This window comes from Podarcis filfolensis (assembly GCF_964270895.1).
Source record: "Podarcis filfolensis genome assembly, chromosome: 6".
Classification (NCBI taxonomy): domain Eukaryota; kingdom Metazoa; phylum Chordata; class Lepidosauria; order Squamata; family Lacertidae; genus Podarcis; species Podarcis filfolensis.
Genome location: NC_139609.1, coordinates 53504323 through 53521469, shown reverse-complemented (window position 1 = coordinate 53521469; position 17147 = coordinate 53504323). Strand labels below are relative to the sequence as shown.

Below are 17147 nucleotides of genomic sequence, written 5' to 3'. Positions count from 1 at the left end.
GAGTGGGATGGAGGTGGGGAGAGCTATGACTTCAGTCATGCCTCCCTATCAGAGCTGATACTGGCATGGAAAAAAAGTGGACTAAGATTCACCTCCCCACTTTGGTCAGGGACCAGTCACATCAGCTTCAGCTGAAGAGCAAAATGGGGTATAATGGACCAGCATCAAGCGAGCTGAGGTTGCAGAGGCAGCAAAGGAAGTGGGTGGTGCTGTGGTCGAAACCACTGAGCCTCTTGGGCTTGCTAATCAGAGGTTGGCAGTTTGAGTCCACATGAAGGGGTGAGCTCCCATTGTTCTGTCCCAGCTCCTGCCAACCTAGCAGTTCGGAAGCATAGCAGTGAGAGTAGATAAATAGGTACCACTGTGGCAGGAAGGGAAATGGCATTTCCGTGCGCTCTGGCACTCATCACGGTGTCCCATTGCACCAGAAGCGATTTAGTCATGCTGGCCACATGATTTGGAAAGCTGTCTGTGGACAAAAACTGGCTCCCTCGGTCTGAAGCAAGATGTGCGCTGCTCTCCATAGTCGCCTTTGACTGGCCTTAACCATTCAAGGGTCCTTTACCCAAGGCTTCTTCCATTGGCTCTGCCATGCTGGCTCTGAGCCAGATCCATCAGCTGCTGAGAATCAACCTCACATCAAAACAAAGTCAAGTGATTTACACCTTCTGACTCCAAGGTGACTCTTACAAGGGACCACACAATGATGACAACTTTCCAGCAGTTTGCCTTTCACTTTTTTGAACAGCTTGGCTTCCATTTTAAAGGAAGAGAAACTGACCTACAAGTTGCTCTGGTCTAGGAATGGGGAACCTGTGCAAGACTCCAGGTGCTGTTCTGTTGCAGCACCCATCATGATAGGCATCCAGTGATGTCTGCAGGACCATAGACGCCTCATCTCTGCTCTGGTGAATATCAGTGCTTTTTAACCAGTGCTTTTCTTCTAGAAAAAATGGTGCATACCCTTGAATACCCCCAGAAAAAAGCACTGCTCAAAGGGTTGTTTAATGAAAATCTGGGAGACTGAGGCAAAGGGACCATGGGCTTCAAGTGCTCTTCCATACGAAACAAGGGTGTTGAAAGATTTTTCTTTTGCTCTGTAGTTACATTCATTTTCACTCTTGAAGATCTCTTGTATTTTCTTTGCTAAAATCACATTTGTTTTGTTAAACATTTGCTGCAGACGCATTTGTTTCATTAATTACAATCATGTCCACCCCCCTCAGTTTGTGGTAACAGCAGAAGAAGATCTGGTGTCAGTAACTGCCTCATTCCCACCCATGCCCCAGCGTGCTGCATCATCTGGGGCAGCCTCTCCCCGCCTAGTAGGTGCATTTGCAGAGCCCCCCTGTTCATCTGCCAAGTCCTGGCCAGATGGTGCCATGGCTCAATGGGATCTTCTGCAGGCCTCCTCTTTCTTCCTGGCAGCTCTTCCTCCCCACAGCCCAGGCCCTGTGCAATGGCGCTTCAGCTTAGGGCTGACTGCCCATGCAGATCAAACCTTCCCAGTGACTAAACTTTGTGCCCAGGGCCTCTAGACAGAGCAGAAGCTCCTTTTCTCTCTTGCACCGACATTTTTGTTTATGTCATGTGGAGGGAGCAAGACGTCTTAGGACAGGCACTCCCTCTGCCAACAGAATGGGGGTGAGGAGGCCACATCTCACATGAGCCCATCTCCTTGGCAAGGCTGCCAAAAGAAGATTAATGATTCTGTGAAATGAGAATCATATTCCACCTGCCTGTGCCTGACACCTGGGTGAAACTCCAGCTGGTGCCTCTGACAGGCTTGGGAGCTAGTGCAGAACAGCGAGATTCTCTCTCGCCTCCGCCCCCCGCTGGTCACAACCACCCCCACCACCCCCACGCAGCCTGCTGGCCCAGCATCCAGAAATTATCCTAACCAATTCCACATGGCCAGTTTGCGATGCACAACTTGCATAGGCAATATGGGAACTCCCACGGACATGCATTTCTATGTTCGCCATGTGAAAATATGGTAAAATAGGCAGATTTGTCACAAGTGAAGAGATACGCATGGGGTACATGCATGGAAAGTCTTGCTGAGAAGCAATGGCTTTGTCGGAAAGGCACTGCAAGTTTTAATGAAGGCTGCGAGCTTCTTGTACTACATTAATCAGCTAAAGCTTTAGCTGATTAATTGGCAGAGGCAAATCTTAATGGGCAAGGCTTGGAGTTTTAGGGCACCCGAGTTTATATACTGAGGCTATTTTGGTTTGGTAATGGTATTGTGTTACTGCAATAGGAAATGAAAAAGGAATTATAATATAATAAGTGGGGCCTTTCCTTCTCACAACACGTTGCAGCTTTTCTTTATTAAATTGTTAAGTTATCTTAATAGTCCTTTCAATAGCCCAAAAGGTTCTGGTGACACTAAAATTTGTTTAAATTTAATTGATTACTTCAAAGGCAGGATATCCATCAACCAAACCCTCTTTAGTTTTAATACAAGTCTTATTATAAGCAACACAGAGGCAATGCACGGATCTTGGGCTGGTACCATTTCTGTATAGGACCTTTAAAGAAGGCATTACTTTGTGCTAGATGCTAGAATTAAGGCTTGCCTCCACAAGGTCTCAAATTGCAATCCCAAGCACACAAATAAGCCCAATAACATAGGGGAATCTACTCCCAAGCAAATATGCATAGGATCACATGGCCAATGCACTTACAATAAAATAATATAGAAATGGCTTAAAACGTGTCCCATCAGAACCAGCCCCTGGAACCCGTTTGCAAGACCCATGCTCAACCTTAGTACACGTTAAGTAAAAATATATTTTGGAGCCTATGCAGAGTTCCTTTTCCTTTCCACTGATACATCTGGATTAGAATAAAGCTTAGACTCCAGCATGTTTCATTTGAGCAGATGCAATCCTATTACTTAATGTTGGAGCAAGAATAGTAAACACATTCTTCTGGGGTTCAAGACTGTAATGGCTTTAGGGGTTGCTTGTGCGTAAGTTACCGCCGCTCTGGGCTAGGTTGCCTGGTTAAACCGTTTCTGTCTGGACAGCCATCCACTCCGTGGCTGTTCAGTCGCTAGCAGAATCCGTCAGTGGGCGTTTCTTGAACCTCTTCTAGCAAAGAAGTTCTTTGACGCCAAGTCGCCGCCTACTTTCCCTGCGCGGAAGTCTTCTGCGCAGGGTGGGTGTGGGTAGCGGAGGACCTGTGCTTTCCTCGCTGGTCTCCTGCGAAGAGTCCTGGAGCCTCCTCTCTGCTTCCCCCATCGGCCCCCCTCTATCCCTGGTGTTGCGCTGATTTTCTTCCCCAGCCGGAGACCTGCCTCTCTCCCTGCTTGGCCCCTCTCCAGCATCGCTGTGGAGCCTCGCCTCCTCCTCTAGTTCCGATGGCAGTTCCCTGACAAAGACCTATAATATTTGGCTTTTTTCCCTCCCTGTGTGTCACCTTTGTTGTTCATGCAAGACAAATGTTATGCAAACTGAGGGTACCTACCTCCTGTGGGTCAGATTACAAAGCCTGCCATCATGACGTTTAAGCCAGCATCGACTACAGCTTCCATCAGTACCAGCCAGCATGGCACCAGGTTGGGGAAGGCAGGCATAGGAACATAGGAAGCTGCCATTGGTCTATCTAGCTCAGTATTATCTATGCTGACTGGCAGCAGCTCTCCAGGGATTCAGACAGCAAGTCTCCCAGCCCTACCTGGACATGCAAGGGACTGAATGTGGGACCTTCTGTATGCAAGACTCATGACCCTTCCCCATTGAACAAACAAAAAAGCCATTTCTTTCATCATCTGAAAAGGCCCCTAAGGCCAGAGCAGTCCACATCAGAGATCTCTCTCTTTGCTATCTGTCTCTATTCTCTTTCTCTCTCTCCATTTGTCATGTGCCTGCTTAGCAACTTCCATTTTCCAGGCACACCACAGCAAAATACCTTCATTCATTCATTCATTATTTCATTCATTTGTTTATTATCCATCCACCTATCCACCCATCCCATCTTAAACAATGATAAAAGAAGCCTAGTCATCTTTGGGGTGTGTGTGTGTCTTCTCATCCTTTCCCAATGCAACTCCTCCAAGTGGAGAGTCTTAATTACTTGACAGCATCTGCTTAGCATTAAATCAATGCACCCATTTAGTCAGATTTCGCCAGAGACAGTGGTCCTCCTGGTGGAACACTTGAAAGCTGCATGAGCCACTTAAGGGCAAGGCAAGCATTAAAAGACCTCCTGCCTGTTGCTGATGTATCCAGGGGCTTGTTGTCTTGCAGCAGGAGTCAGCTCCTTGGCTGAAAGTTAGTTTTCCCCAATAGAAATTCCAGATGTTCATGCTGACAGATCCTTTTCATTACTTCTAATGGAACAAAATTGAAGAAGTAAAACCTTCCCTCAGTAGAATTTTGAGAGAGTGGAAGGCAGGTTGCTAAGCAAAAGTACCCCTGGGGTCAGAAAAGGAGAAGGGAGGGGGTCGGGTATCAACCAAACACAGGCATTCGTTGACTTCATCTTGTCGCCTTGCTTGCAGTGAGATGGTACTTCCCCTTTTAAAAATAATAATCCAGATTAATTCCCATTGACTGCCACCTCCTCTTCATCCCCTTCTGACCAGCCAAAAAGCTAGCAAAGGGTTTTCTGATCACAGCTCGGTGGCATGGAAACATGATGCCCTCTTGCACTCACAGCAACTATCATCTCCAAATGCCACACGTAGCTGGAAGAGGCAAAAGCAAACCCCAATGACTACTTCCAAGGATCTCACCAGGGAGTTGGAGCTAAATTTGCAGAAAGAGATTGCCTCTCAGTGAACCACTGCAAATACAATTACCTCTTCTGAAAATGATGGGCTTGAATATTGATCTCAACCATGTTTACTCAAAAATAAGTTCCACTGGCATCAACATAGTTTACTTCCAAACATGCGTACTTAAGGTCAAATCTTTGTCACATGTCCATGGAAAGCATACTCCAGGTGTATTCTCTCCCTTGGGCAAATAGTTCACAGCTCTCTTTTTGCTCCCCTGAAAAGGGATGTTATGGCAGAAGTCTGAGAAGGCAGGTAACGAGATTTAAAAATTTGGTAGAAAAATTGGGTGCTCTTATAAAGTACTGGAGTAAGAAGGTTCAAGACTGCAGATCTGTTTATATTATTTGGACCTTTATGATTTTAATTGACTCTGCTTGGTTATGATATGGAAATCTGCAATCTGTTGGTTTTTTTTAAGCTGGACATCAGCTTATTTGTTTTTCACAATTTTACCCTTTCTGTCTTTTTCTGTATATTAAAATGATCAACAAAATAAGATTAAAAGATGTAAAAGGAAAGGAAATGGATGCTTGCTGGTTTCATTATTGGGAACCCTGGAGTGAAATTGATAGTCTCCTTCTCCCCTAAACAATCAGGAGAGATGTGCATTCATTCTGCATCAGTGGCAAGGACTATACCACACCTCTCCACCATTGCACTGGAGAGGCGTGGTACAATCCTTGCCCCTGATGCAGAATGACGCCACGGCTATAGAAGAACCTTAGAGGGAACTCCTAATTGTGTTGGGATCAGCTCCACTCAGGAGCTAGATGGTGGCCCAACACTTGACTAACACTCAGCATTGATTTTTTTAAAACAACAACAATGTACACAAAATGACATTGTCATGGAAGGGAGGGATAGTGTTGCTTCCCTTTAATGCCCTGTGTGAATGATCCAATAGAACAGGGGTGCAGAACCTTTCTTTTTCCTGTCAAGAGCCACATTCCCTCAGAGTAATCTGTTGGAAGTAACTTGCTGGTGGTGTATGAGGTCACAGCCAATGGTGGGCAGGCACCTCCCCCCAATCTTTTCCACCCCCTTTCCTCCCTCTCCTACATTTTGCTCTCCACCCCCCCCCCCCATGTATACAATAAATAGCTGAAGGGCCATGTGTGTGTGTGTGTGTACTGCATTACTGTGAGAATCCTGTAATGTGGCTTGTCACATAAACAGCATCTATCCATCAGCTTAGAGCTTCTTTATGCCCGAAGACCAGGACTGAAGACTTTCACCTGATTGGATGCTGTGAATATTGATCACTGCTTGATGAATCCACACTGTCCCACTGAGTAATTACAGGCTATTTCACAGTGTAGCAGCATCCATCAAACTGCTGGTAACACGAAAGGAAAAAAAAAAAAGCAACCATATGTTTGGAAAGAGCTTCCCTTTCCTTTCCCGCATTATTTTCCTCTTCTACATAAGATGAAACGCTCCGCAATCCTCAATCCATTTACTCTTTGATGGCCTTATTGATTCCAGTAGAATTGGTTATATATTAGTAGGTTCAGGTTAAAAACACAGGAATTGCCAGCCTGCTTCATACAGTCGTCCATCTGCCTCTGCATCCTGCCCTATCAATCAAGGCCAGTTAAAAGCCACAAAGAAGCATGGGCGATGGCAGCATCCCACCCGCCACCCACCCCCCTGGTGCTGACCCATGGCATCTGGCAGCCAAAACACACCGGCTCAGAACAGAACTGCACTTCTGATCATCAGCTTGCATCTCCCAACAGTTCTATCCGTACTTTATCTAATCATTTTATATGACAGTCACCATTACAATTGCAACCTTGATGTCTGATCTGTTTTCAACTGTGCCTTAAGATAGTCTTGGAACCCAGGAGAGTAATCACATTGTCAGAGCTCACAGCGGGAGCAAATTGGTGTGCCGGTAACACAAGAGACAAGGTAGCGACTCTTCGGTGAACGCTCATTGTCACCTGTCCCCTGCCCCACATGTTACCACCATTGCATAGTCTTTGTGTATACAGTACAGAGCTTATTTATTTATATATAAAAAATATGTTTATAGTGCTATTCAGTTTTTTAAAAAAAATAATAATAGAGGAAGGGGAGTACACAAATTCATGGAGGACAAGGTTGTGAATGACTGCTAGTCATCATGGCTGCTCCCTGCACCAAAGGAGGTATGGATCTGAATGCCAGTCTTTGGGGAACAACAGTGGGAGAGAGCCGCTGTCCTCATGCCCAGCTTGTGAGCTCCCCATAGGCATCTATTTGGCCACGGTGGAAAATTTGAAGCTGGACTAGATGGGCCTTTAATCTGACCCAGCAGGGCTCTTCTTAAGTTTGGTCTGTGTGCAGGAATACCTTCACTGACAATATTAGCTATGATCAGAATCATGCATTTCTCCAGTGCTTCTGGAAACCATGCGAGAGTGCTTTTGTGCTTAGGTTCTGCTTGAGGGTTTCCCACAGGCATCTGGGGGGCCACTGTGAGAACAGGGTGCTGGGCCAGATGGGTCATTGGCCTGACCCATATGCTAAGGGGCATTGCCTGTTGTGTCTCTTGAACGGGAACCTCTCTTGGTATACATGGCAAACTGCTTTTGAGGCCGAGGTGACTTTCAGAAGGAATTTGTGCTGTGGTATATGGGATGGGTGCATGGGGAGGAAAAAACCAGGAAACCCTTCTAGAAATGCTCAAATCCAAAGCAGCTCATGGGATCCAACCTACGTACAGTGGTACCTCTGGTTAAGAACTTAATTTGTTCTGGAGGTCCGTTCTTAACCTGAAACTGTTCTGAACCTGAGGTACCACTTTAGCTAATGGGCCTCCCGCTGCCGCCACACCGCCGGAACACAATTTCTGTTCTCATCCTGAGGTAAAGTTCTTAACCTGAGGTACTATTTCTGGGTTAGCGGAGTCTGTAGCCTGAAGCGTCTGTAACCTGAAGTGTCTGTAACCTGAGGTACCACTGTATCTATTCCTGCCTTGCATTCCTCTGAATGCTGTCTGAAGGCTTTGCTTGTTTCCAAACAGGCAGGTGCCTGCCAGCCCTGCAGGCTTCCTGCCCTCATCTCATCCCACACAGATTTCAGCCAAACAGCCTGGATTTCTATTACCATCTGCAACGCAAGCCAACTGCACTGGCTCAGGAACGGAGTGACCCCCCAGCTCCTGGCAGGAGTCCTGCAAATTAATTGTGCAGTCTTAATTAAAATTAAGTAATTTTTCATTTGTGCCCGAGCCGGTGCTTTCCTGATGATTTATTAAAGTCAGCTACGGGTAAATTAGTCACACGCTGACTGTCGTTGCTATATGACGGATGAGCTGGAAAGCCACGAGCACAGCAAAGAGGGGATGTGTGGAGCAGCAGCAAATAGCATGACTGGCCTTTCCCTTTCCAGGCAGCCATCTCTTCTTCTGCTTTGGGGATGATGGGATCCTGCTTTTGAAGATGCACCCGAACACCTTGCACCACTAAGCAAAAACACAAAGCTCTCTGCTTGATTCATGCTTAATGGTTTTGTGTGGCTGCAAATGGCATCCCTTCTCTGTATTGTTTGGGGCTCCCCTTCTTGCCATTGCATTTAATTATGGTACAGCTGAAGGGATTGGCATAGCTCTGAAAGAAGGACCAGCCTGCAACAGCACTGCCAAAGACCTGAGCCTCACAATTGCACCAACTATGTAGCTGGAGCCACTGATCTACAAGCACGTCTGCAAGGCAGCTGTGAAGATGTTCCCAGGAGTGTGTCAAATTAGATGCCTTTTACTCATTGGTGGTAGCCAGAAATTGCAGCATGCACCACTTTTGGGACCCATCAGAGACCAAGGAAGCAGCATATGACTCATTCACCACCACTTCTTCCTGCATGTTATCTTGATTGGCTCACACTGATGCCTTTGAAGCACCATCACCCAAAATAAGCCTGTTGCTATTGGCCGCTCAGGGCTCTGATTTGCTTGACCCTCTTTTGCAGTTCATCTCTTTCCTTGCAGTATCAGCTCCTGATTGCACAAATTGCATATGATAATCATAAATTACAAACTGATATTTTTTCCCTAGTTAGCCATACCCTTGAAGGAGAAGTCTGCTGCTGCTGCATAGAAGCTACAGTCATTGATATAAAGAATCTCTGTCCCCACTCTACAATGCTCTGGTTTTCCCTCTCATAGTTTTTTCCAGTGCCACTCTCACTCCACTCCTGTGGTTCAGCAAAAAGCTCCCCTTATTGCTTCCCTAAAGCTGGAATGGGGAATCAGTGGCCATTTAGATACTGTTGGAACTCCCAAATGAAACCAAGTACAAAATAACCCTTCTGCAGTGCCACAAATCCAACTCAATGGTGTAATGTTGGAAAATGTCAAGCACTTCTCCTACCTGGTTATCTTTCCACAAGGGCTGACATTGTTGCCAAAATCCAGCATTACCTGAGCTCTGCGACCGCAGCTTTCTCCTGATTGAAGTGCAGAGTGTTTGAGGACCGGGACATTCACAGGGAAACCAAAATGCTTGTTTACAAAGCTATTGTACTACCAACCTTACTGTATGCTTGTGAAACATGGACCACTTATAAACGCCATCTCCAGCTCCTCGAAAGATTCCATCAATGGTGTCTCCGAAAAAATGTACACATCACTTGGGAAGACAGGTGAACTAATGCCAGTGTACTGGAAGAAGCAAAGATCACCAGTGTTGAAGCAATGATTCTTCAACATCAGCTTCGTTGGACTGGTCATGTTGTGTGGATGCCTGATTATCGTCTTCCAAAGCAACTACTCTATTCCAAACTTAAAAATAGAAAGCGTAATGCTGGTGGTCAACAAAATAGGTTTAAAGACAAGGCAAATCTAAAATAATGTAGTATAAACACTGACAACTGGGAAACACTTGCCTGTGAGCGCTCCAATTGTAGAACTGCCTTTACCAAAGGTGTCATGGGCTTTGAAGACACTCGAACTCAGGACGCAAGGGAGAAACGTGCTAAGAGGAAGGCATGCTTGGCAAATCCACACCGTTATCAACTCCTGCCAGGAAACCAATGTCCCCACTATGGAAGGACGTGTGGATCCAGAATTGGCCTCCACGGTCACTTAAGGACTCATTGTTAAAACTGTGTTTATGGAAGACAATCTTACTCGGCTAGGAGTGATAGAAGAAGAAGGAGGAGGAGGAGGAGGAGATTTGTAGACTCCCTTTCCATGAAGTCTGTTTGTCTGCATTCAATCCAGCTTTTAGGGCAGGTCCACCCTGGCATGCAGTGACTCCTAAAGGCAGAGTATCTGAGGCTTACATCTTGCATTGCAAGGAAGGTCAAGCAGGCTGCAGAGAGATGCTGTGGGGATTTAGCATCTGGGAGCCAAATATGCTGCGTTGACTGAATTCTCCCTCTGAAATACTACTGGGATTTAAGCTGCTGGTCCAGCAGTTGCCCCCAAGCTCCTTCCCCAAGGCATCCAGCCTGCCCTTCACATCACGCTGCTCTGTAAAGGAGTCTGCTGTTCCTCTTTTCTTTCCACCTGCTTTGATTATGATTCTGCCACTGTAAGCAATGCTGATGAGAGCACAGGACTGTCAGCTGAGAAATATGGCATTATACAGCTTAATGGCACAGAACTCCTGCAGCCCTGGTGTTTGAGAGAGCCCATTAGTTGACTGATAGAAACATAAGATTATAAAATAACTATTTACTTTGAGCCTGCTGACACTATTGTCGAGGCACAGACAGCAGGGGGGGAGGTTCCCTCTGCGAGAGATAGCAACGCAGGCAGAGTGTCGGCAACAGGGGAATTGGATGGTGTGTGGACCACAAACACACCCCACTTGCCCTCACCACCACTAGGAGGAGCCATTCCAAGGCTGCAGCTGGAACTCACAAAATGGCATCTTGTAGGGCAACATGGCAGTGCCACATACAGTACAGCTGTCACCTCCTGGCTTCTCCTGCAGAATTTCTGCCACCTACCATCAATGAAGTTTAAGCAGGGCTCCATTTTCATCCCACTGCAAGCAGCAGAGGAGTAAATGAACTGCCACAGCATCGGGCTGCTCCTGTAAGTGCCTCTTTGCTCCAGAGATGAGTTTAAGAAATTGGCATCGTCTTTGCTGTTAGAAAGCGGCAACGTGACAGTAGTTCTTAGAGTCAGGAGAAGGATCGTTTCAGTTTGCCAATAAGCTTTTGCTTGAGCAGAAGAGTCCTGCTGGATCAGGCCAAAGGCCCAATTACTTCAGCATCCTGTTCTCACAATGAACAACCTGTGGGAAGCCTGAAGGAGGGGCCTGAGCACAGCAGCACTCTCTCCACTTGCCATTCCCAACAACTGACATGCAGAAGCACACTGCCTCTGCAACAGGGGATGCAAGACAGTCACCCCATGGCTAGCAGACACAGATAGCTTTATCCTCCATGAATTTGTCCTCTTTGAAAGCCATCCAAGTTGGTGGCCAACAAGTGACTTGGTGCTCTGAAGTGCCCAAGTCCCCTGATTGGGAACAGTTTTGCATTGAACCCTACCGAAATGAGCAGGGTTTACTCCTCTGCTCAACAGATTGTTAGCTGATTGACAGGTGGGAGTGGTTTTGAAAAATGGATTTCCAGGTTGGAACCCCTGGCAGAGCAAGATTTGCCCAAAGGATGGCGTTTCCTCACCTTTGGACTAGGGCAATAGGGAAACTACATGGGTCCCATTTGTTGCCATGGAATCTCCTATGCCCATTTCACTTCAGCAGCTGTTTGTGAAACTTGAAGCCCAGTGCAACTGTGCCCCTCCTAAGCATTTCAAACCTTGTCAAGTTACAAATGTACTTAGTGACGTTTTGCCACGACTCCTCCATACCACAGTAATAATGACTCCAGAACTCGTTTTTCTAACTCTCAACTATCCTAAGCCACTGGATGACTACATTGATTTCTAGCTGAGAAATAACCTGGGAACAAATTAAACTATCAAATACCTACATGATCTCACCCACCCACCCACCCACAACCCACTGTCTGTATCCTTGGTCCCTGCATATTTGGATGCAAGCCCCCATGGTTGGAAATCCCTCCAATCCAGATTGTGAAGCAGGTTCTTTTCCAGTTCATGTCCCTGACATGACGTCTCCCAGTCTTCCCCCCAGGTGTGCTTGTGTAAAAACCCATATATAGTCTCATTCCACAAAACTGGAGACATTTGTCTCATCCTAAGGAAGACCACGCTGTTTGCAAAGGATGTGCTCAAATATGAGCTAATCAGGTTAATGCTCTGTTTTGTCACCAAGTGCTGCCATGGTGCTATTAATGACCCCTGAAGCATGAAGAGTGTTGCAATACAGCAGTCATCTCAAGGGCAAAGCATTTCATGTACATCTGAGCAGAAACCACAAGTGTTTGTGACTGTGTGCGAACCCTTTCACCTGATCTAAAAAGCATCCATCCTTTTTTGGTGTGATTTCCCACCACCCCGAGGTGCCAAAGTGTGCAGGGGCAGAATCTACCAGAAGGTGGGGAAGCAATATGTCTGGCTTCCCAACCAAGACCATCCAATTATCATAGCACAATAGGCAGGAAAACACCAGCATAGCCAACACCTGTGCTTTCCTTCCCAGCATCCGTTGGTGCTTTCCCCATCTCCCCGATCCCTTGACACCCATTCAGAGTGAGGGTAACACAGTGCAGAAGAGGAAATGCAATAAAACCCCAAAGAAACATCAAACAGCAGAAACAAGGGGACAGCATACGGTTGTCATAAAAATGCATTCAGAATACCCCAATGTGGCCTAGGAAGGGAGTTCTATAACTTTGGAATCATCACTGAGAAGGTCCTATTCTGGTGGATGAGGATACTCACAGGAAGGTGATGGAGGACTGATGGAGGCAGGGAAGGGAAGAATTCCCAGGGTGGGAGGCTGGAAGAAGAAATGGAAGTTTCCAGGTGAGAGCTGAGAGGGACCACCCCCTTTTATTTGTAAGATAACGGTTAAGAGAGTTCTGTATTTTATTTCTCTCTCTTTTTCCTCCTGTTTTCTCTGTTTTCTTTCTTTCTTTCTTTTTCATTTAAATTAGTTTATTTTTTATTGTATGCTGAAAACTTTCAATAAAAACACACTCTCTCTATCTACAGTGCTTTTTTCTGGGAGTAAGCAGGGGTACGCATACACCTAAACATTTTTTTAGAAAAAAGCACTGCATGCATGTGCGTGTATGTGTGTGTGTGTCCTATTCTGCACACACACACACACACTGTACTTCAAATGATCAGGAGCATGCAGAGGAGGACTTCAAAGTAAGCTTATACAATATCAGGTGGCCCTAAAAACATATCCTGGACCCAGTAGATTTAAGGCTGTGAATATGAAAGTGACCTTTCAGTTGGGATCAGAAACTAACTGTAAGTCAGTGAAGTTGCTGTAAATATGGCATTACAGGCCTCCGTGGACTGCTCCACTCAAAATCCTAAGAGCTGCATTCTGAAGCATCTGTGGTTTATAAGCACTTTTTGAAAGCAGTCGTGTGCAGCTCTTTATAGTAGTACAAATGAGGAATCACTTGGCTAGGTCATTCCTCTCCAAGAAAAAGCCTAAGCCACCCGGTCTACCACCAGTTATATACCTATCTCTAGATCAGAGATACCTTCAAGCAACAGGACCTCCCTATGTCTTGATTAAACATTGTTTTGATCACTCTTATCATCATTGGGTGCCTCCTGATTGTCACTATTTTGCAGGAGGGATTCAGTTGCTTACCAGAACATTAGGTAAAGGGACGCCTGACCATTAGGTCTAGTCATGGCCGACTCTGGGGTTGCGGCGCTCATCTCACTTTTTTGGCTGAGGGAGCCAGCGTACAGCTTCCGGGTCATGTGGCCAGCATGACTAAGCCGCTTCTGGCAAACCAGAGCAGCGCACGGAAACGCCGTTTACCTTCCCGCCAGAGCGGTACCTATTTATCTATTTGCACTTTGACGTGCTTTTGAACTGCTAGGTTGGCAGGAGCAGGGACCGAGCAACGGGAGCTCAGCCCGTCGCGGGGATTCGAACTGCCGACCTTCTGATCGGCAAGTCCTAGGCTCTGTGGTTTAACTCACAGCGCCACCCACGTCCCTACCAGAACATTAGGTTTGTGCAATTCAAGCAGATTAAAGCCCTAGTGCAACAAATCCGCTTCGTGTGTGTGTGTTTTTTTAATAACCTTTTTGCAGTTTGGAAAGTGACTGGGAAGTTCACTGAAAAGTGTGGGAGGATCAAATGATGGAGAGGAATATGTGTAAACAAAGCCTATCAGGATGAATGATCCTTGTTATACAATCAACCCATGAATGAATAAAAACAAATGCTCAATAAAGACCGTACATATTCTAACCACTGTGCAAGTTTTGTGCAAGCAAATCAGAATGAATGTCTCCAAGCCCCAGTTCAGAACATTCACTGCATTGGTGGGAAATGGGTGGCAGAGAGAGGGAGAGAGAGTTGGCTGTCACCAGCACACCAGTACCTCTGGATGACTTCCCCCAGCAGTGTAAAGAACCGATTGAATCCTGTGGCACTCCACAAGCAGAAGGCCAAGGGGAGGATCTGCACTACTTTCTGGAATCTACTCCTAGATAGGGCCAGAATTACTGCAGAGTCCTCCCGCCCCCTCCAGTTGCTAAGAAATCCAAGAGCATCAACAAAGAAACATTCCATGTCCATTGCGCAGGGAACATCATTAGAAGCACGATTACAGTATTACAGCATAGCATATTTAAAACAGAAAGCAGAAGGAGAAAGCCCCACTTGTTCTTATTCGGAGGGAATGTATATTTAATCCAGAACTCTGAGGGGGATGCAGAAATCTGCTGCGTTAGTACTGGGAACCTGCAGAAAAAGCAACCCTACATATAGTCAAACCTCTCGTGATGACCCCCATCAATAGTAAAACCATTTTGCTGGCAAATAAATTATTATTTTTTTAATCAGTAAAAGATTTATATGACAAGTGTCCTCACAAGACGGTGTGCAATACCAGTCGCAAAGCATATAAATCAGCCATTTATAATCTCCAATTGCACCCCTTTGAAACTGGCAGAAAAAACACCAAGGCATGGGAATTAAAAATATTACTAAAAAGCAGATTGAAATAAAAATGCTTTGAGGGTTGTTCTTTTAATGTCAGCAATGAAGGGGCCATACGTACTTCATAGGGGATCATATTCTATAAGTATGGGGTCACCACTGAAAAGGCCCTGTTCCTAACACCTGTCAGTCTAAGTTCTCATATTGATGGACCAGAGAGCTGATCCTCCAGAGCAGATCACAGAGTTCAGGCAGGTTCATACAGGGTAACATCAATCTCTTTGTGACATCTGGTGCAACCAACCTGTGGATCCATGGGGGGGACAGCAAACAGGAGTACCGGAAACCAGTCTGTTGCTGCATCGCTCAACAAGAAACTAAGTCATACTCCTTTCCTACTCAGTAAGGAGCTCAATATTGCTCTCTCCTCACCCCCCTGAATCTGGAGTATTTTCACCACAGCATATCTCATGGGTAGGCAAGCTAAGGCCCGGGGGCTGGATCTGGCCCAATTGCCTTCTAAATCCGGCCTGCAGACAGTCTGGGAATCAGGGTGTTTTTACATGAGTAGAATGTGTCCTTTTATTTAAAATGCATCTCTGGGTTATTTGTGGGGCATAGGAATTTGTTCATTATTTTTTTTTCAAAATATAGTCTGGCCCCCCACAAGGTCTGAGGGACAGTGGACTGGCCCCCTGCTGAAAATGTTTGCTGACCCCTGGCATATCTGCTTGTTGGGGGCAGAATTACTGGGGGGTAAACCCACATACCATTTCCGCACAGAGGGAAAACCCTTCCCACAGATTCCACCATTCTGTTATTCCCTTTGTGCTTCTAACAACAACAATACAACATTGTTTTCTTGGATTTCTTAAGACCTGGGCTTCTTACTTGACCCGACAATAGAGGCGGCATTTCAGCCTGGCACCTGCACATTAGGGAGGTCATTTGGTGACGGGAGGCCTTGAGATGGCAGCAAGCCACAATTGCACATCATCAGGAATGAGGAGTTAATCCTTATCCCAACAGCAAGCACCATTAAGTTTTGTCACCTGCTATCCATCTGCCCGTAAAGTGCTCATTCTGCACTGCGCTCTCTTATTTTGTCACGGGCAGATGAGCCTGAGGTCAGTCCATCTCAATGGGCCACGGCTGGGGACCATATTGTGGAATTCCCCGAGATTGATGTTCGACAGGGGCCTTCAGGTAAGAAAATCCTGAAGAATTTATGGCTATTAAATCAGTGCTGGGTGACAAAGAAGTGGAAGCATTCTTAGAGGCAGGGTGCCATAGGAATAGCAATGAGTGTTCTTCACACATGGAAGACAGTGGGGGATGAGAGCGATCCTCCTCCTTTGACTCTTTGCAGATTGCCGTAGTCGGTGCCTTTTCCCCAGAAAAATAGGCGACAGAACTCACCTATTGTTGTTACTGTTAAGTTGTGGGTAAACATATCAGACGACACAGCGATTCTTCAAACAGCTCTTGTTTATTCACAGGCCAGAACAGAACTGAACTCAAGGGTTCAGTCAGCCTGCTTATATAGAGCTCCAGTACAACATAACTGTAACAATTTTCTAAAACTATCCAATCACTGAATGTCACTTTCGATCCCTTATTTGCATAACTATCTACAGAATCCCCCTGCTGACCCAGGGTGAGAACTTCAGTACATAACAGTTACAGTAAGTTACAGGGCTACTAGGGGCAGCCCTGAACAGATGCCGGTTTGACAACAGCCACGTTCAACCACACACAGAGATGCTAAAAGCTATGGCGAGTTGTCTCCCTAGCTGGTTTGGGGATCATCCCTGTTTCTGGTGCAGGTCAAATAAATGCATCTTTGCCTCCCTCGTCCTCTTCTATTCAGGTGGACAGCTAGGACAGCTTGGAAGGGCCATTGTGCAAATTTGTGTGCATGCACAATAGGAGACACCTGGCCGGAAAGCTTAAAGCCTGTCGCCGCTACACAGGAGACCGACTGACCCACAGGTCATCCTCCTCTCCAGGACCCCAGCTGGTTGCAGTGGGCAAGTGAGCAGACAATGCTGCTGCTGCCACTGTGCCAAACCATCCACCCAAGCCTTGCAATTCAAAAGGCAGCATGAAAACCTCGTCATGCAGCTGAGGGAAACCTGTTTGGCTGCTTCTGCTGCAGATGATTGGCTGCATCTCCTGGCAAGGGCCTCTCCTCTGCCTTCCTCCAAGGCTTTGCCATCCTTCGGGGGCAGCAGGTGCTTGTGTTCAGAGCCTTTCTTATATAACACAACAGGAACTCACAACAGCGGAGGCACAACTTTGCCGTTAGCTGCAGTGCTTGCTAAAATAAATGCTGATTCACTGTATAA

At 46.3% G+C, this 17147-nt stretch overlaps 2 long non-coding RNA genes across 3 annotated transcripts; one reads left to right on the top strand and one right to left on the bottom strand.

Moving 5' to 3' along the window:
- Positions 1-986: 986 nt before the first annotated feature.
- LOC310764318 lies at positions 987-14353 on the bottom strand. 2 transcript variants are annotated; one of them, XR_014549118.1, is made up of 3 exons: positions 14240-14353; positions 12597-12654; positions 987-1146 (listed from the first exon to the last, which is right to left on the bottom strand). It is a non-coding gene; the product is annotated as an uncharacterized lncRNA (long non-coding RNA). The 2 variants fall into 2 exon arrangements; XR_014549119.1 differs by lacking the exon at positions 987-1146 and adding an exon at positions 4019-4339.
- Positions 14354-15057: 704 nt separating this feature from the next.
- On the top strand, positions 15058-17147 carry LOC310764320. The gene is made up of 2 exons (XR_014549121.1): positions 15058-15201; positions 16670-17147. It is a non-coding gene; the product is annotated as an uncharacterized lncRNA (long non-coding RNA).